Below are 21,805 nucleotides of genomic sequence, written 5' to 3'. Positions count from 1 at the left end.
TTCATTAAAGAATCTCAGGACATGGACACTGGACTGTTATAGTGGTAAGGGACGATCCAAACTTTGTTCATGAAAAGAAAAGATGTGGAAGTTTCGGTCAGCTGAAACCTCTCTCTCAGCTGAAACGTCTATGCTGTAAGGTATCATTTATATTATTCTGAAACACAGCGTTGGTGGTATACTGGTGAGCATAGCTGCTTCCCAAGCAGTTGACCCGGGTTCGATTCCCGGCCAATGCATTGATCTTCTTTAAAGAATCTCAGGACTTGGATGATGGACACTGGACTGTTATAGTGGTAAGGGACAATCCAAACTTTGTTCATGAAAAGAAAAGATGTGGAAGTTTCGGTCAGCTGAAACCTCTCTCTCAGCTGAAACCTCTATGCTGTAAGGTATCATTTAGATTTTTCTGTTAAACAGCGTTGGAGGTATAGTGGTGAGCATAGCTGCTTCCCAAGCAGTTGACCCGGGTTCGATTCCCGGCCAATGCATTGATGTTCTTTAACAAATCTCAGGACTTGGACGATGGACACTGGACTGTTATAGTGGTAAGGGACAATCCAAACTTTGGTCAAGAAAAGATGTGGAAGTTTCTGTCAGCTGAAACCTCTCTCTCAGCTGAAACCTCTATGCTGTAAGGTATCATTTATATTATTCTGATACACTTCGTTGGTGGTATAGTGGTGAGCATAGCTGCTTCCCAAGCAGTTGACCCGGGTTCGATTCCCGGCCAATGCATTGATCTTCTTTAAAGAATCTCAGGACTTGGACGATGGACACTGGACCGTTATAGTGGTAAGGGACAATCCAAACTTTGTTCATGAAAAGAAAAGTTGTGGTAGTTTCGGTCAGCTGAAACCTCTCTCTCAGCTGAAACCTCTATGCTGTAAGGTATCATTTAGATTTTTTTGTTATACAGCGTTGGTGGTATAGTGGTGAGCATAGCTGCTTCCCAAGCAGTTGACCCGGGTTCGATTCCCGGCCAATGCATTTATCTTCTTTAAAGAATCTCAGGACTTGGACGATGGACACTGGACTGTTATAGTGGTAAGGGACAATCCAAACTTTGTTCATGAAAAGAAAAGTTGTGGTAGTTTCGGTCAGCTGAAACCTCTATGCTGTAAGGTATCATTTATATTAATCTGTTAAACAGCGTTGGTGGTATAGTGGTGAGCATAGCTGCTTCCCAAGCAGTTCGCCCGGGTTCGATTCCCGGCCAATGCATTGTTTCTTCTTTAACAAATCTCAGGACTTGGACGATGGACACTGGACTGTTATAGTGGTAAGGGACAATCCAAACTTTGTTCATGAAAAGAAAAGTTGTGGTAGTTTCGGTCAGCTGAAACCTCTCTCTCAGCTGAAACCTCTATGCTGTAAGGTATCATTTATATTTTTCTATTAAACAGTGTTGGTGGTATAGTGGTGAGCATAGCTGCTCCACAAGCAGTTGACCCGGGTTCGATTCCCGGCCAATGCATTGATGTTATTTAACAAATCTCAGGACTTGGTCGATGGACACTGGACTGTTATAGTGGTAAGGGACAATCCAAACTTTGGTCATGAAAAGAAAAGATGTGGAAGTTTCGGTCAGCTGAAACCTCTCTCTCAGCTGAAACCTCTATGCTGTAAGGTATCATTTATATTATTCTGAAACACAGCGTTGGTGGTATAGTGGAGAGCATAGCTCCTCCTAAGTAGTTGACCCTGGTTCGATTCCCGGCTAATGCATTGATCTTCTTTAAAGAATCTCAGGACTTGGACGATGGACACTGGACTGTTATAGTGGTAAGGGACAATCCAAACTTTGTTCATGAAAAGAAAAGATGTGGAAGTTTCGGTCAGCTGAAACGTCTATGCTGTAAGGTATCATTTATATTATTCTGATACACAGCGTTGGTGGAATAGTGGTGATCATAGCTGCTTCCCAAGCAGTTGACCCGGGTTCGATTCCCGGCCATTGCATTGATCTTCTTTAAAGAATCTCAGGACTTGGACGATGGAAGCTGGACTGTTATAGTGGTAAGGGACAATCCAAACTTTGTTCATGAAAAGAAAAGATGTGGAAGTTTCGGTCAGCTGAAACCTCTCTCTCAGCTGAAACCTCTATGCTGTAAGGTATCATTTAGATTTTTCTGTTAAACAGCGTTGGTGGTATAGTGGTGAGCATAGCTGCTTCTCAAGCAGTTGACCCGGGTTCGATTCCCGGCCAATGCATTGATCTTCTTTAACAAATCTCAGGACTTGGACGATGGACACTGGACTGTTATAGTGGTAAGGGACAATCCAAACTTTGTTCATGAAAAGAAAAGTTCTGGTAGTTTCGGTCAGCTGAAACCTCTCACTCAGCTGAAACCTCTATGCTGTAAGGTATCATTTATATTAATCTGTTATACAGCGTTGGTGGTATAGTGGTGAGCATAGCTGCTTCCCAAGCAGTTGACCTGGGTTCGATTCCCGGCCAATGCATTGATCTTCTTTAACAAATCTCAGGACTTGAACGATGGACACTGGACTGTTATAGTGGTAAGGGACAATCCAAACTTTGTTCATGAAAAGAAAAGTTGTGGTAGTTTCGGTCAGCTGAAACCTCTCTCTCAGCTGAAACCTCTATGCTGTAAGGTATCATTTATATTTTTATATTAAACAGCGTTGGTGGTATAGTGGTGAGCATAGCTGCTTCCCAAGCAGTTGACCCGGGTTCGATTCCCGGCCAATGCATTGATGTCCTTTAACAAATCTCAGGACTTGGACAATGGACACTGGACTGTTATAGTGGTAAGGGACAATCCAAACTTTGGTCATGAAAAGAAAAGATGTGGAAGTTTCGGTCAGCTGAAACCTCTCTCTCAGCTGAAACCTCTATGCTGTAAGGTATCATTTATATTATTCCAATACACAGCGTTGGTGGTATTGTGGTGAGCATAGCTGCTTCCCAAGCAGTTGACCCGGGTTCGTTTCCCGGCCAATGCATTGATCTTCTTTAAAGAATCTCAGGACTTGGACGATGGACTGTTATAGTGGTAAGGGACAATCCAAACTTTGTTCATGAAAAGAAAAGTTGTGGTAGTTTCGGTCAGCTGAAACCTCTCTCTCAGCTGAAACGTCTATGCTGTAAGGTATCATTTATATTATTCTGTTAAACAGCGTTGGTGGTATAGTGGTGAGCATAGCTGCTTCCCAAGCAGTTGACCCGGGTTCGATTCCCGGCCAATGCATTGATCTTCTTTAAAGAATCTCAGGACTTGGACGATGGACACTGGACTGTTATAGTGGTAAGGGACAATCCAAACTTTGTTCAAGAAAAGATGTGGATGTTTCGGTCAGCTGAAACCTCTCTCTCAGCTGAAACCTCTATGCTGTAAGGTATCATTTAGAAAAGTTCTGGTAGTTTCGGTCAGCTGAAACCTCTATGCTGTAAGGTATCATTTATATCATTCTGAAACACAGCGTTGGTGGTATAGTGGTGAGCATAGCTGCTTCCCAAGCAGTTGACCCGGGTTCGATTCCCGGCCAATGCATTGATGTTCTTTAACAAATCTCAGGACTTGGACGATGGACACTGGACTGTTATAGTGGTAAGGGACAATCCAAACTTTGTTCATGAAAAGAAAAGTTGTGGTAGTTTCGGTCGGCTGATACCTCTCTCTCAGCTGAAACCTCTATGCTGTAAGGTATCATTTATATTTTCCTACTATACAGCGTTGGTGGTATAGTGGTGAGCATAGCTGCTTCCCAAGCAGTTGACCCGGGTTCGATTCCCGGCCAATGCATTGATGTTCTTTAACAAATCTCAGGACTTGGACGATGGACACTGGACTGTTATAGTGATAAGTGACAATCCAAACTTTGTTCATGAAAAGAAAAGTTGTGGTAGTTTCTGTCAGCTGAAACCTCTATCTCAGCTGAAACCTCTATGCTGTAAGGTATCATTTAGATTTTTCTGTTATACAGAGTTGGTGGTATAGTGGTGAGCATAGCTGCTTCCCGAGCAGTTGACCCGGGTTCGATTCCCGGCCAATGCATTGATCATCTTTAACAAATCTCAGGACTTGGACGATGGACACTGGACTGTTATAGTGGTAAGGGACAATCCAAACTTTGTTCATGAAAAGAAAAGTTGTCGTAGTTTCGGTCAGCTGAAACCTCTATGCTGTAAGGTATCATTTATATTTTTCTGTTATACAGCGTTGGTGGTATAGTGGTGAGCAAAGCTGCTTCCCAAGCAGGTGACCGGGGTTCGATTCCCGGTCAATGCATTGATCTTATTTATCAAATCTCAGGACTTGGACGATGGACACTGGACTGTTATAGTGGTAAGGGACAATCCAAACTTTGTTCCTGAAAAGAAAAGTTGTGGTAGTTTCGGTCAGCTGAAATATCTATCTCAGATGAAACCTCTATGCTGTAAGGTATCATTTCTTTTAATCCGATACACAGCGTTGGTGGTATAGTGGTGAGCATAGCTGCTTCCCAAGCAGTTGACCCGGGTTCGATTCCCGGCCAATGCATTGATCTTCATTAAAGATTCTCAGGACTTGGACGATGGACACTGGACCGTTATAGTGGTAAGGGACAATCCAAACTTTGTTCATGAAAAGAAAAGATGTGGTAGTTTCGGTCAGCTGAAACCTCTATGCTGTAAGGTATCATTTATATTTTTCTGTTATACAGCGTTGGTGGTATAGTGGTGAGCAAAGCTGCTTCCCAAGCAGGTCAATGCATTGATCTTCTTTATCAAATCTCAGGACTTGGACGATGGACACTGGACTGTTATAGTGGTAAGGGGCAATCCAAACTTTGTTCATGAAAAGTAAAGTTGTGGTAGTTTCAGTCAGCTGAAACCTCTCTCTCAGCTGAAACTTCTATGCTGTAAGGTATCATTTATATTATTCTGTTATACAGCGTTGGTGGTATAGTGGTGAGCATAGCTCCTTCCCAAGCAGTTGACCCGGGTTCGATTCCCGGCCAATGCATTGATGTTCTTTAACAAATCTCAGGACTTGGACGATGGACACTGGACTGTTATAGTGGTAAGGGACAATCCAAACTTTGTTCATGAAAAGAAAAGTTGTGGTAGTTTCGGTCAGCTGAAACCTCTATCTCAGCTGAAACCTCTATGCTGTAAGGTATCCTTTAGATTTTTCTGTTAAACAGCGTTGGTGGTATAGTGGTGAGCATAGGTGCTTCCCAAGCAGTTGACCCGGGTTCGATTCCCGATCAATGCATCGATCTTCTTTAACAAATCTCAGGACTTGGTCGATGGACACTGGACTGTTATAGTGGTAAGGGACAATCCAAACTTTGGTCATGAAAAGAAAAGATGTGGAAGTTTCGGTCAGCTGAAACCTCTCTCTCAGCTGAAACCTCTATGCTGTAAGGTATCATTTATATTGTTCTCTAATACAGCGTTGGTGGTATAGTGGTGAGCATAGCTGCTTCCCAAGTAGTTGACCCGGGTTCGATTCCCGGCCAATGCATTGATCTTCTTTAACAAATCTCAGGACTTGGACGATGGACACTGGACTGTTATAGTGGTAAGGGACAATCCAAACTTTGTTCATGAAAAGAAAAGTTCTTGTAGTTTCGGTCAGCTGAAACCTCTATGCTGTAAGGTATCATTTATATTGTTCTGAAACATAGCGTTGGTGGTATAGTGGTGAGCATAGCTGCTTCCCAAGCAGTTGACCCGGGTTCGAATCCCGGTCAATGCATTGATCTTCTTTAAAGAATCTCAGGACTTGGATGATGGACACTGGACTGTTATAGTGGTAAGGGACAATCCAAACTTTGTTCATGAAAAGAAAGGATGTGGTAGTTTCGGTCAGCTGAAACCTCTATGCTGTAAGGTATCATTTATATTAATCTGTTATACAGCGTTGGTGGTATAGTGGTGAGCATAGCTGCTTCCCAAGCAGTTGACCCGGGTTCGATTCCCGGTCAATGCATTGATGTTCTTTAACAAATCTCAGGACTTGGTCGATGGACACTGGACTGTTATAGTGGTAAGGGACAATCCAAACTTTGGTCATGAAAAGAAAAGATGTGGAAGTTTCGGTCAGCTGAAACCTCTCTCTCAGCTGAAACCTCTATGCTGTAAGGTATCATTTAGATTTTTCTGTTATACAGCGTTGGTGGTATAGTGGTGAGCATAGCTGCTTCCCAAGCAGTTGACCCGGGTTCGATTCCCGGCCAATGCATTTATCTTCTTTAAAGAATCTCAGGACTTGGACGATGGACACTGGACTGTTATAGTGGTAAGGGACAATACAAACTTTGTTCATGAAAAGAAAAGATGTGGAAGTTTCGGTCAGCTGATGCCTCTCGCTCAGCTGAATCCTCTATGCTGTAAGGTATCATTTATATTATTCTGATACACAGCGTTGGTGGTATAGTGGTGAGCATAGCTGCTTCCCAAGCAGTTGACCCGGGTTCGATTCCCGGCCAATGCATTGATCTTCTTTAAAGAATCTCAAGACTTGGACGATGGACACTGGACTGTTATAGTGGTAAGGGACAATCCAAACTTTGTTCATGAAAAGAAAAGTTGTGGTAGTTTCGGTCAGCTGAAACCTCTATGCTGTAAGGTATCATTTATATTTTTCTGTTATACAGCGTTGGTGGTATAGTGGTGAGCAAAGCTGCTTCCCAAGCAGGTCAATGCATTGATCTTCTTTATCAAATCTCAGGACTTGGACGATGGACACTGGACTGTTATAGTGGTAAGGGGCAATCCAAACTTTGTTCATGAAAAGTAAAGTTGTGGTAGTTTCGGTCAGCTGAAACCTCTCTCTAAGCTGAAACCTCTATGCTGTAAGGTATCATTTATATTATTCTGTAATACAGCGTTGGTGGTATAGTGGTGAGCATAGCTGCTTCCCAAGCAGTTGACCCGGGTTCGATTCCCGGCTAATGCATTGATGTTCTTTAACAAATCTCAGGACTTGGACGATGGACACTGGACTGTTATAGTGGTAAGGGACAATCCAAACTTTGTTCCTGAAAAGAAAAGTTGTGGTAGTTTCGGTCAGCTGAAGCCTCTATCTCAGCTGAAACCTCTATGCTGTAAGGTATCCTTTAGATTTTTCTGTTATACAGCGTTGGTGGTATAGTGGTGAGCATAGCTGCTTCCCAAGCAGTTGACCCGGGTTAGATTCCCGGCCAATGCATTGATCTTCATTAAAGATTCTCAGGACTTGGACGATGGACACTGGACTGTTATAGTGGTAAGGGACAATCCAAACTTTGTTCATGAAAAGAAAAGATGTGGAAGTTTCGGTCAGCTGAAACCTCTCTCTCAGCTGAAACGTCTATGCTGTAAGGTATCATTTATATTATTCTGATACACAGCGTTGGTGGTATAGTGGTGCGCATAGCTGCTTCCCAAGAAGTTGACCCGGGTTCGATTCCCGGCCAATGCATTGATCTTCTTTAAAGAATCTCAGGACTTGGATGATGGACACTGGACTGTTATAGTGGTGAGGGACAATCCAAACTTTGTTCATGAAAAGAAAAGATGTGGAAGTTTCGGTCAGCTGAAACCTCTATGCTGTAAGGTATCATTTAGATTTTTCTGTTAAACATCGTTGGTGGTATAGTGGTGAGCATAGCTGCTTCCCAAGCAGTTGACCCGGGTTCGATTCCCGGCCAATGCATTGATCTTCTTTAACAAATCTCAGGACTTTGACGATGGACACTGGACTGTTATAGTGGTAAGGGCCAATCCAAACTTTGTTCATGAAAAGAAGAGTTGTGGTAGTTTCGGTCAGCTGAAACCTCTATGCTGTAAGGTATCATTTATATTAATCTGTTATACAGCGTTGGTGGTATAGTGGTGAGCATAGCTGCTTCCCAAGCAGTTGACTCGGGTTCGATTCCCGGCCAATGCATTGATGTTCTTTAACAAATCTCAGGACTTGGACGATGGACACTGGACTGTTATAGTGGTAAGGGACAATCCAAACTTTGTTCATGAAAAGTAAAGTTGTGGTAGTTTCGGTCAGCTGAAACCTCTCTCTCAGCTGAAACCTCTATGCTGTAAGGTATCATTTATATTTTTCTATTATACAGGGTTGGTGGTATAGTGGTGAGCATAGCTGCTTCCCAAGCAGTTGACCCGGGTTCGATTCCCGGTCAATGCATTGATGTTCTTTAACAAATCTCAGGACTTGGTCGATGGACACTGGACTGTTATAGTGGTAAGGGACAATCCAAACTTTGGTCATGAAAAGAAAAGATGTGGAAGTTTCGGTCAGCTGAAACCTCTCTCTCAGCTGAAACCTCTATGCTGTAAGGTATCATTTATATTGTTCTCTAATACAGCGTTGGTGGTATAGTGGTGAGCATAGCTGCTTCCCAAGCAGTTGACCCGGGTTCGATTCCCGGCCAATGCATTGATCTTCTTTAACAAATCTCAGGACTTGGACGATGGACACTGGACTGTTATAGTGGTAAGGGACAATCCAAACTTTGTTCATGAAAAGAAAAGTTCTTGTAGTTTCGGTCAGCTGAAACCTCTATGCTGTAAGGTATCATTTAGATTTTTCTGTTATACAGCGTTGGTGGTATAGTGGTGAGCATAGCTGCTTCCCAAGCAGTTGACCCGGGTTCGATTCCCGGCCAATGCATTGATCTTCTTTAAAGAATCTCAGGACTTGGACGATGGACACTGGACTGTTATAGTGGTAAGGGACAATCCAAACTTTGTTCATGAAAAGAAAAGATGTGGAAGTTTCGGTCAGCTGAAACCTCTCTCTCAGCTGAAACGTCTATGCTGTAAGGTATCATTTATATTATTCTGATACACAGCGTTGGTGGAATAGTGGTGAGCATAGCTGCTTCCCAAGCAGTCGACCCGGGTTCGATTCCCGGCCAATGCATTGATCTTCTTTAAAGAATCTCAGGACTTGGACGATGGAAGCTGGACTGTTATAGTGGTAAGGGACAATCCAAACTTTGTTCATGCAAAGAAAAGATTTGGAAGTTTCGGTCAGCTGAAACCTCTCTCTCAGCTGAAACGTCTATGCTGTAAGGTATCATTTATATTAATCTGTTATACAGCGTTGGTGGTATAGTGGTGAGCATAGCTGCTTCCCAAGTAGTTGACCCGGGTTCGATTCCCGGCCAATGCATTGATGTTCTTTAACAAATCTCAGGACTTGGTCGATGGACACTGGACTGTTATAGTGGTAAGGGACAATCCAAACTTTGGTCATGAAAAGAAAAGATGTGGAAGTTTCGGTCAGCTGAAACCTCTATGCTGTAAGGTATCATTTATATTGTTCTCTAATACAGCGTTGGTGGTATAGTGGTGAGCATAGCTGCTTCCCAAGCAGTTGACCCGGGTTCGATTCGCGGCCAATGCATTGATCTTCTTTAACAAATCTCAGGACTTGGACGATGGACACTGGACTGTTATAGTGGTAAGGGACAATCCAAACTTTGTTCATGAAAAGAAAAGTTATTGTAGTTTCGGTCAGCTGAAACCTCTATGCTGTAAGGTATCATTTAGATTTTTCTGTTATACAGCGTTGGTGGTATAGTGGTGAGCATAGCTGCTTCCCAAGCAGTTGACCCGGGTTTGATTCCCGGCCAATGCATTGATCTTCTTTAAAGAATCTCAGGACTTGGACGATGGACACTGGACTGTTATAGTGGTAAGGGACAATCCAAACTTTGTTCATGAAAAGAAAAGATGTGGAAGTTTCGGTCAGCTGAAACATCTCTCTCAGCTGAAACGTCTATGCTGTAAGGTATCATTTATATTAATCTGTTATACAGCGTTGGTGGTATAGTGGTGAGCATAGCTGCTTCCCAAGCAGTTGACCCGGGTTCGATTCCCGGCCAATGCATTGATGTTCTTTAACAAATCTCAGGACTTGGTCGATGGACACTGGACTGTTATAGTGGTAAGGGACAATCCAAACTTTGGTCATGAAAAGAAAAGATGTGGAAGTTTCGGTCAGCTGAAACCTCTCTCTCAGCTCAAACCTCTATGCTGTAAGGTATCATTTATATTCTTCTCTAATACAGCGTTGGTGGTATAGTGGTGAGCATAGCTGCTTCCCAAGCAGTTGACCCGGGTTCGATTCGCGGCCAATGCATTGATCTTCTTTAACAAATCTCAGGACTTGGACGATGGACACTGGACTGTTATAGTGGTAAGGGACAATCCAAACTTTGTTCATGAAAAGAAAAGTTCTTGTAGTTTCGGTCAGCTGAAACCTCTATGCTGTAAGGTATCATTTAGATTTTTCTGTTATACAGCGTTGGTGGTATAGTGGTGAGCATAGCTGCTTCCCAAGCAGTTGACCCGGGTTCGATTCCCGGCCAATGCATTGATCTTCTTTAAAGAATCTCAGGACTTGGACGATGGACACTGGACTGTTATAGTGGTAAGGGACAATCCAAACTTTGTTCATGAAAAGAAAAGATGTGGAAGTTTCGGTCAGCTGAAACCTCTCTCTCAGCTGAAACCTCTATGCTGTAAGGTATCATTTATATTACTCTGATACACAGCGTTGGTGGTATAGTGGTGAGCATAGCTGCTTCCCAAGCAGTTGACCCGGGTTCGATTCCCGGCCAATGCATTGATCTTCTTTAAAGAATCTCAGGACTTGGACGATGGACACTGGACTGTTATAGTGGTAAGGGACAATCCAAACTTTGTTCATGAAAAGAAAAGTTGTCGTAGTTTCGGTCAGCTGAAACCTCTATGCTGTAAGGTATCCTTTAGATTTTTATGTTATACAGCGTTGGTGGTATAGTGGTGAGCATAGCTGCTTCCCAAGCAGTTGACCCGGGTTCGATTCCCGGTCAATGCATTGATCTTCTTTAACAAATCTCTGGAATTGGACGATGGACACTGGACTGTTATAGTGGTAAGGGACAATCCAAACTTTGTTCATGAAAAGAAAAGTTGTGGTAGTTTCGGTCAGCTGAAACCTCTCTCTCAGCTGAAACATCTATGCTGTAAGGTATCATTTATATTATTCCAATACACAGCGTTGGTGGTATTGTGGTGAGCATAGCTGCTTCCCAAGCAGTTGACCCGGGTTCGTTTCCCGGCCAATGCATTGATCTTCATTAAAGAATCTCAGGACTTGGACGATGGACTGTTATAGTGGTAAGGGACAATCCAAACTTTGTTCATGAAAAGAAAAGTTGTGGTAGTTTCGGTCAGCTGAAACCTCTCTCTCAGCTGAAACGTCTATGCTGTAAGGTATCATTTATATTAAACTGTTATACAGCGTTAGTGGTATAGTGGTGAGCATAGCTGCTTCCCAAGCAGTTGACCCGGGTTCGATTCCCGGCCAATGCATTGATCTTCTTTAAAGAATCTCAGGACTTGGACGATGGACACTGGACTGTTATAGTGGTAAGGGACAATCCAAACTTTGTTCAAGAAAAGATGTGGAAGTTTCGGTCAGCTGAAACCTCTCTCTCAGCTGAAACCTCTATGCTGTAAGGTATCATTTAGAAAAGTTCTGGTAGTTTCGGTCAGCTGAAACCTCTATGCTGTAAGGTATCATTTATATTATTCTGAAACACAGTGTTGGTGGTATAGTGGTGAGCATAGCTGCTTCCCAAGCAGTTGACCCGGGTTCGATTCCCGGCCAATGCATTGATGTTCTTTAACAAATCTCAGGACTTGGACGATGGACACTGGACTGTTATAGTGATAAGTGACAATCCAAACTTTGTTCATGTAAAGAAAAGTTGTGGTAGTTTCTGTCAGCTGAAACCTCTATCTCAGCTGAAACCTCTATGCTGTAAGGTATCATTTAGATTTTTCTGTTATACAGAGTTGGTGGTATAGTGGTGAGCATAGCTGCTTCCCGAGCAGTTGACCCGGGTTCGATTCCCGGCCAATGCATTGATCATCTTTAACAAATCTCAGGACTTGGACGATGGACACTGGACTGTTATAGTGGTAAGGGACAATCCAAACTTTGTTCATGAAAAGCAAAGTTGTCGTAGTTTCGGTCAGCTGAAACCTCTATGCTGTAACGTATCATTTATATTTTTCTGTTATACAGCGTTGGTGGTAGAGTGGTGAGCATAGCTGCTTCCCAAGCAGTTGACCCGGGTTCGATTCCCGGCCAATGCATTGATGTTCTTTAACAACTCTCAGGACTTGGACGATGGACACTGGACTGTTATAGTGGTAAGGGACAATCCAAACTTTGATCCTGAAAAGAAAAGTTGTGGTAGTTTCGGTCAGCTGAAATATCTATCTCAGCTGAAACCTCTATGCTGTAAGGTATCCTTTAGATTTTTGTGTTATTCAGCGTTGGTGGTATAGTGGTGAGCATAGCTGCTTCCCAAGCAGTTGACCCGGGTTCGATTCCCGGCCAATGCATTGATCTTCTTTAACAAATCTCTGGACTTGGACGATGGACACTGGACTGTTATAGTGGTAAGGGACAATCCAAACTTTGTTCATGAAAAGAAAAGTTGTGGTAGTTTCGGTCAGCTAAAACCTCTCTCTCAGATGAAACCTCTATGCTGTAAGGTATCATTTCTATTAATCCGATACACAGCGTTGGTGGTATAGTGGTGAGCATAGCTGCTTCCCAAGCAGTTGACCCGGGTTCGATTCCCGGCCAATGCATTGATCTTCATTAAAGATTCTCAGGACTTGGACGATGGACACTGGACTGTTATAGTGGTAAGGGACAATCCAAACTTTGTTCATGAAAAGAAAAGATGTGGTAGTTTCGGTCAGCTGAAACCTCTATGCTGTAAGGTATCATTTATATTTTTCTGTTATACAGCGTTGGTGGTATAGTGGTGAGCATAGCTGCTTCCCAAGCAGTTGACCCGGGTTCGATTCCCGGCCAATGCATTGATGTTCTTTAACAAATCTCAGGACTTGGACGATGGACACTGGACTGTTATAGTGGTAAGGGACAATCCAAACTTTGTTCATGAAAAGTAAAGTTGTGGTAGTTTCGGTCAGCTGAAACCTCTCTCTCAGCTGAAACCTCTATGCTGTAAGGTATCATTTATATTTTTCTATTATACAGGGTTGGTGGTATAGTGGTGAGCATAGCTGCTTCCCAAGCAGTTGACCCGGGTTCGATTCCCGGTCAATGCATTGATGTTCTTTAACAAATCTCAGGACTTGGTCGATGGACACTGGACTGTTATAGTGGTAAGGGACAATCCAAACTTTGGTCATGAAAAGAAAAGATGTGGAAGTTTCGGTCAGCTGAAACCTCTCTCTCAGCTGAAACCTCTATGCTGTAAGGTATCATTTATATTGTTCTCTAATACAGCGTTGGTGGTATAGTGGTGAGCATAGCTGCTTCCCAAGCAGTTGACCCGGGTTCGATTCCCGGCCAATGCATTGATCTTCTTTAACAAATCTCAGGACTTGGACGATGGACACTGGACTGTTATAGTGGTAAGGGACAATCCAAACTTTGTTCATGAAAAGAAAAGTTCTTGTAGTTTCGGTCAGCTGAAACCTCTATGCTGTAAGGTATAATTTAGATTTTTCTGTTATACAGTGTTGGTGGTATAGTGGTGAGCATAGCTGCTTCCCAAGCAGTTGACCCGGGTTCGATTCCCGGCCAATGCATTGATATTCTTTAAAGAATCTCAGGACTTGGACGATGGACACTGGACTGTTATAGTGGTAAGGGACAATCCAAACTTTGTTCATGAAAAGAAAAGATGTGGAAGTTTCGGTCCGCTGAAACCTCTCTCTCAGCTGAAACGTCTATGCTGTAAGGTATCATTTATATTATTCTGATACACAGCGTTGGTGGAATAGTGGTGAGCATAGCTGCTTCCCAAGCAGTCGACCCGGGTTCGATTCCCGGCCAATGCATTGATCTTCTTTAAAGAATCTCAGGACTTGGACGATGGAAGCTGGACTGTTATAGTGGTAAGGGACAATCCAAACTTTGTTCATGCAAAGAAAAGATTTGGAAGTTTCGGTCAGCTGAAACCTCTCTCTCAGCTGAAACGTCTATGCTGTAAGGTATCATTTATATTATTCTGAAACACAGCGTTGGTGGTATAGTGGTGAGCATAGCTGCTTCCCAAGCAGTTGACCCGGGTTCGATTCCCGGTCAATGCATTGATCTTCTTTAAAGAATCTCAGGACTTGGATGATGGACACTGGACTGTTATAGTGGTAAGGGACAATCCAAACTTTGTTCATGAAAAGAAACGATGTGGAAGTTTCGGTCAGCTGAAACCTCTATGCTGTAAGGTATCATTTATATTAATCTGTTATACAGCGTTGGTGGTATAGTGGTGAGCATAGCTGCTTCCCAAGCAGTTGACCCGGGTTTGATTCCCGGCCAATGCATTGATCTTCTTTAAAGAATCTCAGGACTTGGACGATGGACACTGGACTGTTATAGTGGTAAGGGACAATCCAAACTTTGTTCATGAAAAGAAAAGATGTGGAAGTTTCGGTCAGCTGAAACCTCTCTCTCAGCTGAAACCTCTATGCTGTAAGGTATCATTTATATTACTCTGATACACAGTGTTGGTGGTATAGTGGTGAGCATAGCTGCTTCCCAAGCAGTTGACCCGGGTTCGATTCCCGGCCAATGCATTAATCTTCTTTAAAGAATCTCAGGACTTGGACGATGGACACTGGACTGTTATAGTGGTAAGGGACAATCCAAACTTTGTTCATGAAAAGAAAAGTTGTCGTAGTTTCGGTCAGCTGAAACCTCTATGCTGTAAGGTATCCTTTAGATTTTTATGTTATACAGCGTTGGTGGTATAGTGGTGAGCATAGCTGCTTCCCAAGCAGTTGACCCGGGTTCGATTCCCGGCCAATGCATTGATCTTCTTTAACAAATCTCAGGACTTGGACGATGGACACTGGACTGTTATAGTGGTAAGGGACAATCCAAACTTTGTTCATGAAAAGAAAAGATGTGGAAGTTTCGGTCAGCTGAAACCTCTATGCTGTAAGGTATCATTTATATTACTCTGATACACAGCGTTGGTGGTATAGTGGTGAGCATAGCTGCTTCCGAAGCAGTTGACCCGGGTTCGATTCTCGGCCAATGCATTGATCTTCTTTAAAGAATCTCAGGACTTGGACGATGGACACTGGACTGTTATAGTGGTAAGGGACAATCCAAACTTTGTTCATGAAAAGAAAAGTTGTCGTAGTTTCGGTCAGCTGAAACCTCTATGCTGTAAGGTATCCTTTAGATTTTTATGTTATACAGCGTTGGTGGTATAGTGGTGAGCATAGCTGCTTCCCAAGCAGTTGACCCGGGTTCGATTCCCGGCCAATGCATTGATCTTCTTTAACAAATCTCTGGAATTGGACGATGGACACTGGACTGTTATAGTGGTAAGGGACAATCCAAACTTTGTTCATGAAAAGAAAAGTTGTGGTAGTTTCGGTCAGCTGAAACCTCTCTCTCAGCTGAAACATCTATGCTGTAAGGTATCATTTATATTATTCCAATACACAGCGTTGGTGGTATTGTGGTGAGCATAGCTGCTTCCCAAGCGGTTGACCCGGGTTCGTTTCCCGGCCAATGCATTGATCTTCATTAAAGAATCTCAGGACTTGGACGATGGACTGTTATAGTGGTAAGGGACAATCCAAACTTTGTTCATGAAAAGAAAAGTTGTGGTAGTTTCGGTCAGCTGAAACCTCTCTCTCAGCTGAAACGTCTATGCTGTAAGGTATCATTTATATTATTCTGAAACACAGCGTTGGTGGTATAGTGGTGAGCATAGCTACTTCCCAAGCAGTTGACCCGGGTTCGATTCCCGGCCAATGCATTGATCTTCATTAGAGATTCTCAGGACTTGGACGATGGACACTGGACTGTTATAGTGGTAAGGGACAATCCAAACTTTGTTCATGAAAAGAAAAGTTGTGGTAGTTTCGGTCAGCCGAAACCTCTATCTCAGCTGAAACCTCTATGCTGTAAGGTATCATTTAGATTTTTCTGTAATACAGAGTTGGTGGTATAGTGGTGAGCATAGCTGCTTCCCAAGCAGTTGACCCGGGTTCGATTCCCGGCCAATGCATTGATCATCTTTAACAAATCTCAGGACTTGGACGATGGACACTGGACTGTTATAGTGGTAAGAGACAATCCAAACTTTGTTCATGAAAAGAAAAGTTGTGGTAGTTTCGGTCGGCTGATACCTCTCTCTCAGCTGAAACCTCTATGCTGTAAGGTATCATTTATATTTTCCTACTATACAGCGTTGGTGGTATAGTGGTGAGCATAGCTGCTTCCCAAGCAGTTGACCCGGGTTCGATTCCCGGCCAATGCATTGATGTTCTTTAACAAATCTCAGGACTTGGACGATGGACACTGGACTGTTATAGTGGTAAGGGACAATCCAAACTTTGTTCATGAAAAGAAAAGATGTGGAAGTTTCGGTCAGCTTAAACCTCTCTCTCAGCTGAAACCTCTATGCTGTAAGGTATCATTTATATTACTCTGTTACACAGTGTTGGTGGTATAGTGGTGAGCATAGCTGCTTCCCAAGCAGTTGACCCGGGTTCGATTCCCGGCCAATGCATTGATCTTCTTTAAAGAATCTCAGGACTTGGACGATGGACACTGGACTGTTATAGTGGTAAGGGACAATCCAAACTTTGTTCATGAAAAGAAAAGTTGTCGTAGTTTCGGTCAGCTGAAACCTCTATGCTGTAAGGTATCCTTTAGATTTTTATGTTATACAGCGTTGGTGGTATAGTGGTGAGCATAGCTGCTTCCCAAGCAGTTGACCCGGGTTCGATTCCCGGCCAATGCATTGATCTTCTTTAACAAATCTCTGGACTTGGACGATGGACACTGGACTGTTATAGTGGTAAGGGACAATCCAAACTTTGTTCATGAAAAGAAAAGTTGTGGTAGTTTCGGTCAGCTGAAACCTCTCTCTCAGCTGAAACATCTATGCTGTAAGGTATCATTTATATTATTCTGTTAAACAGCGTTGGTGGTATAGTGGTGAGCATAGCTGCTTCCCAAGCAGTTGACCCGGGTTCGATTCCCGGCCAATGCATTGATCTTCTTTAAAGAATCTCAGAACTTGGACGATGGACACTGGACTGTTATAGTGGTAAGGGACAATCCAAACTTTGTTCAAGAAAAGATGTGGAAGTTTCGGTCAGCTGAAACCTCTCTCTCAGCTGAAACCTCTATGCTGTAAGGTATCATTTAGAAAAGTTCTGGTAGTTTCGGTCAGCTGAAACCTCTATGCTGTAAGGTATCATTTATATCATTCTGAAACACAGCGTTGGTGGTATAGTGGTGAGCATAGCTGCTTCCCAAGCAGTTGACCCGGGTTCGATTCCCGGCCAATGCATTGATGTTCTTTAACAAATCTCAGGACTTGGACGATGGACACTGGACTGTTATAGTGGTAAGGGACAATCCAAACTTTGTTCATGAAAAGAAAAGTTGTGGTAGTTTCGGTGTGCTGATACCTCTCTCTCAGCTGAAACCTCTTTGCTGTAAGGTATCATTTATATTTTCCTACTATACAGCGTTGGTGGTATAGTGGTGAGCATAGCTGCTTCCCAAGCAGTTGACCCGGGTTCGATTCCCGGCCAATGCATTGATGTTCTTTAACAAATCTCAGGACTTGGACGATGGACACTGGACTGTTATAGTGATAAGTGACAATCCAAACTTTGTTCATGAAAAGAAAAGTTGTGGTAGTTTCTGTCAGCTGAAACCTCTATCTCAGCTGAAACCTCTATGCTGTAAGGTATCATTTAGATTTTTGTGTTATACAGAGTTGGTGGTATAGTGGTGAGCATAGCTGCTTCCCGAGCAGTTGACCCGGGTTCGATTCCCGGCCAATGCATTGATCATCTTTAACAAATCTCAGGACTTGGACGATGGACACTGGACTGTTATAGTGGTAAGGGACAATCCAAACTTTGTTCATGAAAAGAAAAGTTGTGGTAGTTTCGGTCAGCTGAAACCTCTCTCTCAGATGAAACCTCTATGCTGTAAGGTATCATTTCTATTAATCCGATACACAGCGTTGGTGGTATAGTGGTGAGCATAGCTGCTTCCCAAGCAGTTGACCCGGGTTCGATTCCCGGCCAATGCATTGATCTTCATTAAAGATTCTCAGGACTTGGACGATGGACACTGGACTGTTATAGTGGTAACGGACAATCCAAACTTTGTTCATGAAAAGAAAAGATGTGGTAGTTTCGGTCAGCTGAAACCTCTATGCTGTAAGGTATCATTTATATTTTTCTGTTATACAGCGTTGGTGGTATAGTGGTGAGCATAGCTGCTTCCCAAGCAGTTGAACCGGGTTCGATTCCCGGCCAATGCATTGATGTTCTTTAACAAATCTCAGGACTTGGACGATGGACACTGGACTGTTATAGTGATAAGTGACAATCCAAACTTTGTTCATGAAAAGAAAAGTTGTGGTAGTTTCTGTCAGCTGAAACCTCTATCTCAGCTGAAACCTCTATGCTGTAAGGTATCATTTAGATTTTTCTGTTATACAGAGTTGGTGGTATAGTGGTGAGCATAGCTGCTTCCCGAGCAGTTGACCCGGGTTCGATTCCCGGCCAATGCATTGATCATCTTTAACAAATCTCAGGACTTGGACGATGGACACTGGACTGTTATAGTGGTAAGGGACAATCCAAACTTTGTTCCTGAAAAGAAAAGTTGTGGTAGTTTCGGTCAGCTGAAATATCTATCTCAGCTGAAACCTCTATGCTGTAAGGTATCCTTTAGATTTTTCTCTAATTCAGCGTTGGTGGTATAGTGGTGAGCATAGCTGCTTCCCAAGCAGCAAATATCTGGACTTGGACGATGGACACTGGACTGTTATAGTGGTAAGGGACAATCCAAACTTTGTTCATGAAAAGAAAAGTTGTGGTAGTTTCGGTCAGCTGAAACCTCTCTCTCAGATGAAACCTCTATGCTGTAAGGTATCATTTCTATTAATCCGATACACAGCGTTGGTGGTATAGTGGTGAGCATAGCTGCTTCCCAAGCAGTTGACCCGGGTTCGATTCCCGGCCAATGCATTGATCTTCATTAAAGATTCTCAGGACTTGGACGATGGACACTGGACTGTTATAGTGGTAAGGGACAATCCAAACTTTGTTCATGAAAAGAAAAGATGTGGTAGTTTCGGTCAGCTGAAACCTCTATGCTTTAAGGTATCATTTATATTTTTCTGTTATACAGCGTTGGTGGTATAGTGGTGAGCAAAGCTGCTTCCCAAGCAGGTCAATGCATTGATCTTCTTTATCAAATCTCAGGACTTGGACGATGGACACTGGACTGTTATAGTGGTAAGGGGCAATCCAAACTTTGTTCATGAAAAGTAAAGTTGTGGTAGTTTCGGTCAGCTGAAACCTCTCTCTCAGCTGAAACCTCTATGCTGTAAGGTATCATTTATATTATTCTGTTTTACAGCGTTGGTGGTATAGTGGTGAGCATAGCTGCTTCCCAAGCAGTTGACCCGGGTTCGATTCCCGGCCAATGCATTGATGTTCTTTAACAAATCTCAGGACTTGGACGATGGACACTGGACTGTTATAGTGGTAAGGGACAATCCAAACTTTGTTCCTGAAAAGAAAAGTTGTGGTAGTTTCGGTCAGCTGAAACCTCTATCTCAGCTGAAACCTCTATGCTGTAAGGTATCCTTTAGATTTTTCTGTAATACAGCGTTGGTGGTATAGTGGTGAGCATAGGTGCTTCCCAAGCAGTTGACCCGGGTTCGATTCCCGGCTAATGCATTGATCTTCTTTAACAAATCTCTGGACTTGGACGATGGACACTGGACTGTTATAGTGGTCAGGGACAATCCAAACTTTGTTCATGAAAAGAAAAGTTGTGGTAGTTTCGGTCGGCTGAATTCTCTCTCTCAGCTGAAACCTCTATGCTGTAAGGTATCATTTATATTATTCCGATACACGGCGTTGGTGGTATAGTGGTGAGCATAGCTGCTTCCCAAGTAGTTGACCCGGGTTCGATTCCCGGCCAATGCATTGATCTTCATTAAAGATTCTCAGGACTTGGACGATGGACACTGGACTGTTATAGTGGTAAGGGACAATCCAAACTTTGTTCATGAAAAGAAAAGATGTGGAAGTTTCGGTCAGCTGAAACTTCTCTCTCAGCTGAAACGTCTATGCTGTAAGGTATCATTTATATTATTCTGATACACAGCGTTGGTGGTATAGTGGTGAGCATAGCTGCTTCCCAAGCAGTTGACCCGCGTTCGATTCCCGGTCAATGCATTGATCTTCTTTAAAGAATCTCAGGACTTGGACGATGGACACTGGACTGTTATAGTGGTAAGGGACAATCCAAAACTTTGGTCCAGAAAAGATGTGGAAGTTTCGGTCAGCAGAAACCTCTCTCTCAGCTGAAACCTCTATGCTGTAAGGTATCATTTATATTATTCTGATACACAGCGTTGGTGGTATAGTGGTGAGCATAGCTGCTTCCCAAGTAGTTGACCCGGGTTCGATTCCCGGCCAATGCATTGATCTTCTTTAAAGAATCTCAGGACTTGGACGATGGACACTGGACTGTTATAGTGGTAAGGGACAATCCAAACTTTGTTCATGAAAAGAAAAGTTGTCGTAGTTTCGGTCAGCTGAAACCTCTATGCTGTAAGGTATCCTTTAGATTTTTATGTTATACAGCGTTGGTGGTATAGTGGTGAGCATAGCTGCTTCCCAAGCAGTTGACCCGGGTTCGATTCCCGGCCAATGCATTGATCTTCTTTAACAAATCTCTGGACTCGGACGATGGACACTGGACTGTTATAGTGGTAAGGGACAATCCAAACTTTGTTCATGAAAAGAAAAGTTGTGGTAGTTTCGGTCAGCTGAACCCTCTCTCTCAGCTGAAACCTCTATGCTGTAAGGTATCATTTAGATTTTTCTGTTATACAGCGTTGGTGGTATTGTGGTGAGCATAGCTGCTTCCCAAGCAGTTGACCCGGGTTCGATTCCCGGCCAATGCATTGATCTTCATTAAAGAATCTCAGGACTTGGACGATGGACTGTTATAGTGGTAAGGGACAATCCAAACTTTGTTCATGAAAAGAAAAGTTGTGGTAGTTTCGGTCAGCTGAAATCTCTCTCTCAGCTGAAACGTCTATGCTGTAAGGTATCATTTATATAATTCTGTTATACAGCGTTGGTGGTATAGTGGTGAGCATAGCTGCTTCCCAAGCAGTTGACCCGGGTTCGATTCCCGGCCAATGCATTGATCTTCTTTAAAGAATCTCAGGACTTGGACGATGGACACTGGACTGTTATAGTGGTAAGGGACAATCCAAACTTTGTTCATGAAAAGAAAAGATGTGGAAGTTTCGGTCAGCTGAAACCTCTCTCTCAGCTGAAACCTCTATGCTGTAAGGTATCATTTAGAAAAGTTCTGGTAGTTTCGGTCAGCTGAAACCTCTATGCTGTAAGGTATCATTTATATTATTCTGAAACACAGCGTTGGTGGTATAGTGGTGAGCATAGCTGCTTCCCAAGCAGTTGACCCGGGTTCGATTCCCGGCCAATGCATTGATGTTCTTTAACAAATCTCAGGACTTGGACGATGGACACTGGACTGTTATAGTGGTAAGGGACAATCCAAACTTTGTTCATGAAAAGAAAAGTTGTGGTAGTTTCGGTCAGTCGAAACCTCTATCTCAGCTGAAACCTCTATGCTGTAAGGTATCATTTATATTATTCTGATACACAGCGTTGGTGGTATAGTGGTGAGCATAGCTGCTTCCCAAGCAGTTGACCCGGGTTCGATTCACGGCCAATGCATTGATCTTCTTTAAAGAATCTCAGGAC

At 43.0% G+C, this 21,805-nt stretch overlaps 43 non-coding genes across 43 annotated transcripts; all 43 read left to right on the top strand.

Annotated features, from left to right (window-relative positions):
* Nucleotides 1-918: 918 nt before the first annotated feature.
* On the top strand, nt 919-990 carry AC3HAE_045895 (transfer RNA glycine (anticodon CCC)). The gene has a single exon. It is a non-coding gene; the product is annotated as a tRNA-Gly (tRNA).
* Nucleotides 991-1,152: 162 nt separating this feature from the next.
* AC3HAE_045894 (transfer RNA glycine (anticodon CCC)) lies at nt 1,153-1,224 on the top strand. The gene has a single exon. It is a non-coding gene; the product is annotated as a tRNA-Gly (tRNA).
* A 181-nt stretch (nt 1,225-1,405) lies between these two features.
* Nucleotides 1,406-1,477, top strand: AC3HAE_045893 (transfer RNA valine (anticodon CAC)). The gene has a single exon. It is a non-coding gene; the product is annotated as a tRNA-Val (tRNA).
* A 917-nt stretch (nt 1,478-2,394) lies between these two features.
* AC3HAE_045892 (transfer RNA glycine (anticodon CCC)) lies at nt 2,395-2,466 on the top strand. Its single transcript has one exon. It is a non-coding gene; the product is annotated as a tRNA-Gly (tRNA).
* A 180-nt stretch (nt 2,467-2,646) lies between these two features.
* On the top strand, nt 2,647-2,718 carry AC3HAE_045891 (transfer RNA glycine (anticodon CCC)). The gene has a single exon. It is a non-coding gene; the product is annotated as a tRNA-Gly (tRNA).
* A 425-nt stretch (nt 2,719-3,143) lies between these two features.
* AC3HAE_045889 (transfer RNA glycine (anticodon CCC)) lies at nt 3,144-3,215 on the top strand. The gene has a single exon. It is a non-coding gene; the product is annotated as a tRNA-Gly (tRNA).
* Nucleotides 3,216-3,446: 231 nt separating this feature from the next.
* AC3HAE_045888 (transfer RNA glycine (anticodon CCC)) lies at nt 3,447-3,518 on the top strand. The gene has a single exon. It is a non-coding gene; the product is annotated as a tRNA-Gly (tRNA).
* Nucleotides 3,519-3,698: 180 nt separating this feature from the next.
* On the top strand, nt 3,699-3,770 carry AC3HAE_045887 (transfer RNA glycine (anticodon CCC)). Its single transcript has one exon. It is a non-coding gene; the product is annotated as a tRNA-Gly (tRNA).
* Nucleotides 3,771-4,436: 666 nt separating this feature from the next.
* Nucleotides 4,437-4,508, top strand: AC3HAE_045885 (transfer RNA glycine (anticodon CCC)). The gene has a single exon. It is a non-coding gene; the product is annotated as a tRNA-Gly (tRNA).
* Nucleotides 4,509-5,405: 897 nt separating this feature from the next.
* Nucleotides 5,406-5,477, top strand: AC3HAE_045884 (transfer RNA glycine (anticodon CCC)). Its single transcript has one exon. It is a non-coding gene; the product is annotated as a tRNA-Gly (tRNA).
* A 162-nt stretch (nt 5,478-5,639) lies between these two features.
* AC3HAE_045883 (transfer RNA glycine (anticodon CCC)) lies at nt 5,640-5,711 on the top strand. Its single transcript has one exon. It is a non-coding gene; the product is annotated as a tRNA-Gly (tRNA).
* A 162-nt stretch (nt 5,712-5,873) lies between these two features.
* On the top strand, nt 5,874-5,945 carry AC3HAE_045882 (transfer RNA glycine (anticodon CCC)). Its single transcript has one exon. It is a non-coding gene; the product is annotated as a tRNA-Gly (tRNA).
* A 180-nt stretch (nt 5,946-6,125) lies between these two features.
* Nucleotides 6,126-6,197, top strand: AC3HAE_045881 (transfer RNA glycine (anticodon CCC)). Its single transcript has one exon. It is a non-coding gene; the product is annotated as a tRNA-Gly (tRNA).
* A 180-nt stretch (nt 6,198-6,377) lies between these two features.
* On the top strand, nt 6,378-6,449 carry AC3HAE_045880 (transfer RNA glycine (anticodon CCC)). The gene has a single exon. It is a non-coding gene; the product is annotated as a tRNA-Gly (tRNA).
* Nucleotides 6,450-6,842: 393 nt separating this feature from the next.
* AC3HAE_045877 (transfer RNA glycine (anticodon CCC)) lies at nt 6,843-6,914 on the top strand. Its single transcript has one exon. It is a non-coding gene; the product is annotated as a tRNA-Gly (tRNA).
* Nucleotides 6,915-8,318: 1,404 nt separating this feature from the next.
* Nucleotides 8,319-8,390, top strand: AC3HAE_045876 (transfer RNA glycine (anticodon CCC)). The gene has a single exon. It is a non-coding gene; the product is annotated as a tRNA-Gly (tRNA).
* Nucleotides 8,391-8,552: 162 nt separating this feature from the next.
* Nucleotides 8,553-8,624, top strand: AC3HAE_045875 (transfer RNA glycine (anticodon CCC)). The gene has a single exon. It is a non-coding gene; the product is annotated as a tRNA-Gly (tRNA).
* Nucleotides 8,625-9,056: 432 nt separating this feature from the next.
* On the top strand, nt 9,057-9,128 carry AC3HAE_045874 (transfer RNA glycine (anticodon CCC)). Its single transcript has one exon. It is a non-coding gene; the product is annotated as a tRNA-Gly (tRNA).
* Nucleotides 9,129-9,776: 648 nt separating this feature from the next.
* On the top strand, nt 9,777-9,848 carry AC3HAE_045872 (transfer RNA glycine (anticodon CCC)). Its single transcript has one exon. It is a non-coding gene; the product is annotated as a tRNA-Gly (tRNA).
* Nucleotides 9,849-10,262: 414 nt separating this feature from the next.
* On the top strand, nt 10,263-10,334 carry AC3HAE_045871 (transfer RNA glycine (anticodon CCC)). Its single transcript has one exon. It is a non-coding gene; the product is annotated as a tRNA-Gly (tRNA).
* Nucleotides 10,335-10,514: 180 nt separating this feature from the next.
* AC3HAE_045870 (transfer RNA glycine (anticodon CCC)) lies at nt 10,515-10,586 on the top strand. Its single transcript has one exon. It is a non-coding gene; the product is annotated as a tRNA-Gly (tRNA).
* A 162-nt stretch (nt 10,587-10,748) lies between these two features.
* AC3HAE_045869 (transfer RNA glycine (anticodon CCC)) lies at nt 10,749-10,820 on the top strand. Its single transcript has one exon. It is a non-coding gene; the product is annotated as a tRNA-Gly (tRNA).
* Nucleotides 10,821-12,286: 1,466 nt separating this feature from the next.
* Nucleotides 12,287-12,358, top strand: AC3HAE_045868 (transfer RNA glycine (anticodon CCC)). Its single transcript has one exon. It is a non-coding gene; the product is annotated as a tRNA-Gly (tRNA).
* Nucleotides 12,359-12,538: 180 nt separating this feature from the next.
* Nucleotides 12,539-12,610, top strand: AC3HAE_045866 (transfer RNA glycine (anticodon CCC)). The gene has a single exon. It is a non-coding gene; the product is annotated as a tRNA-Gly (tRNA).
* Nucleotides 12,611-12,772: 162 nt separating this feature from the next.
* Nucleotides 12,773-12,844, top strand: AC3HAE_045865 (transfer RNA glycine (anticodon CCC)). Its single transcript has one exon. It is a non-coding gene; the product is annotated as a tRNA-Gly (tRNA).
* A 432-nt stretch (nt 12,845-13,276) lies between these two features.
* On the top strand, nt 13,277-13,348 carry AC3HAE_045864 (transfer RNA glycine (anticodon CCC)). Its single transcript has one exon. It is a non-coding gene; the product is annotated as a tRNA-Gly (tRNA).
* Nucleotides 13,349-14,014: 666 nt separating this feature from the next.
* On the top strand, nt 14,015-14,086 carry AC3HAE_045863 (transfer RNA glycine (anticodon CCC)). The gene has a single exon. It is a non-coding gene; the product is annotated as a tRNA-Gly (tRNA).
* Nucleotides 14,087-14,734: 648 nt separating this feature from the next.
* Nucleotides 14,735-14,806, top strand: AC3HAE_045862 (transfer RNA glycine (anticodon CCC)). Its single transcript has one exon. It is a non-coding gene; the product is annotated as a tRNA-Gly (tRNA).
* A 162-nt stretch (nt 14,807-14,968) lies between these two features.
* On the top strand, nt 14,969-15,040 carry AC3HAE_045860 (transfer RNA arginine (anticodon CCG)). Its single transcript has one exon. It is a non-coding gene; the product is annotated as a tRNA-Arg (tRNA).
* A 162-nt stretch (nt 15,041-15,202) lies between these two features.
* AC3HAE_045859 (transfer RNA glycine (anticodon CCC)) lies at nt 15,203-15,274 on the top strand. Its single transcript has one exon. It is a non-coding gene; the product is annotated as a tRNA-Gly (tRNA).
* A 929-nt stretch (nt 15,275-16,203) lies between these two features.
* AC3HAE_045858 (transfer RNA glycine (anticodon CCC)) lies at nt 16,204-16,275 on the top strand. The gene has a single exon. It is a non-coding gene; the product is annotated as a tRNA-Gly (tRNA).
* Nucleotides 16,276-16,689: 414 nt separating this feature from the next.
* AC3HAE_045857 (transfer RNA glycine (anticodon CCC)) lies at nt 16,690-16,761 on the top strand. The gene has a single exon. It is a non-coding gene; the product is annotated as a tRNA-Gly (tRNA).
* Nucleotides 16,762-16,941: 180 nt separating this feature from the next.
* On the top strand, nt 16,942-17,013 carry AC3HAE_045855 (transfer RNA glycine (anticodon CCC)). Its single transcript has one exon. It is a non-coding gene; the product is annotated as a tRNA-Gly (tRNA).
* A 231-nt stretch (nt 17,014-17,244) lies between these two features.
* On the top strand, nt 17,245-17,316 carry AC3HAE_045854 (transfer RNA glycine (anticodon CCC)). Its single transcript has one exon. It is a non-coding gene; the product is annotated as a tRNA-Gly (tRNA).
* Nucleotides 17,317-17,496: 180 nt separating this feature from the next.
* AC3HAE_045853 (transfer RNA glycine (anticodon CCC)) lies at nt 17,497-17,568 on the top strand. Its single transcript has one exon. It is a non-coding gene; the product is annotated as a tRNA-Gly (tRNA).
* Nucleotides 17,569-18,000: 432 nt separating this feature from the next.
* AC3HAE_045841 (transfer RNA glycine (anticodon CCC)) lies at nt 18,001-18,072 on the top strand. Its single transcript has one exon. It is a non-coding gene; the product is annotated as a tRNA-Gly (tRNA).
* Nucleotides 18,073-18,946: 874 nt separating this feature from the next.
* On the top strand, nt 18,947-19,018 carry AC3HAE_045829 (transfer RNA glycine (anticodon CCC)). Its single transcript has one exon. It is a non-coding gene; the product is annotated as a tRNA-Gly (tRNA).
* A 393-nt stretch (nt 19,019-19,411) lies between these two features.
* On the top strand, nt 19,412-19,483 carry AC3HAE_045817 (transfer RNA glycine (anticodon CCC)). The gene has a single exon. It is a non-coding gene; the product is annotated as a tRNA-Gly (tRNA).
* Nucleotides 19,484-19,915: 432 nt separating this feature from the next.
* Nucleotides 19,916-19,987, top strand: AC3HAE_045898 (transfer RNA glycine (anticodon CCC)). Its single transcript has one exon. It is a non-coding gene; the product is annotated as a tRNA-Gly (tRNA).
* Nucleotides 19,988-20,415: 428 nt separating this feature from the next.
* On the top strand, nt 20,416-20,487 carry AC3HAE_045886 (transfer RNA glycine (anticodon CCC)). The gene has a single exon. It is a non-coding gene; the product is annotated as a tRNA-Gly (tRNA).
* Nucleotides 20,488-20,649: 162 nt separating this feature from the next.
* Nucleotides 20,650-20,721, top strand: AC3HAE_045873 (transfer RNA glycine (anticodon CCC)). Its single transcript has one exon. It is a non-coding gene; the product is annotated as a tRNA-Gly (tRNA).
* Nucleotides 20,722-21,146: 425 nt separating this feature from the next.
* Nucleotides 21,147-21,218, top strand: AC3HAE_045861 (transfer RNA glycine (anticodon CCC)). Its single transcript has one exon. It is a non-coding gene; the product is annotated as a tRNA-Gly (tRNA).
* A 236-nt stretch (nt 21,219-21,454) lies between these two features.
* On the top strand, nt 21,455-21,526 carry AC3HAE_045810 (transfer RNA glycine (anticodon CCC)). The gene has a single exon. It is a non-coding gene; the product is annotated as a tRNA-Gly (tRNA).
* Nucleotides 21,527-21,805: the final 279 nt, after the last annotated feature.

This window comes from Micromesistius poutassou, assembly GCF_964030765.1.
Source record: "Micromesistius poutassou genome assembly, contig: SCAFFOLD_2563, whole genome shotgun sequence".
Taxonomy (NCBI): Eukaryota; Metazoa; Chordata; class Actinopteri; order Gadiformes; family Gadidae; genus Micromesistius; species Micromesistius poutassou.
Note: the sequence above shows the minus strand (reverse complement) of the source record. Positions and strands in the feature narration are given on the sequence as shown.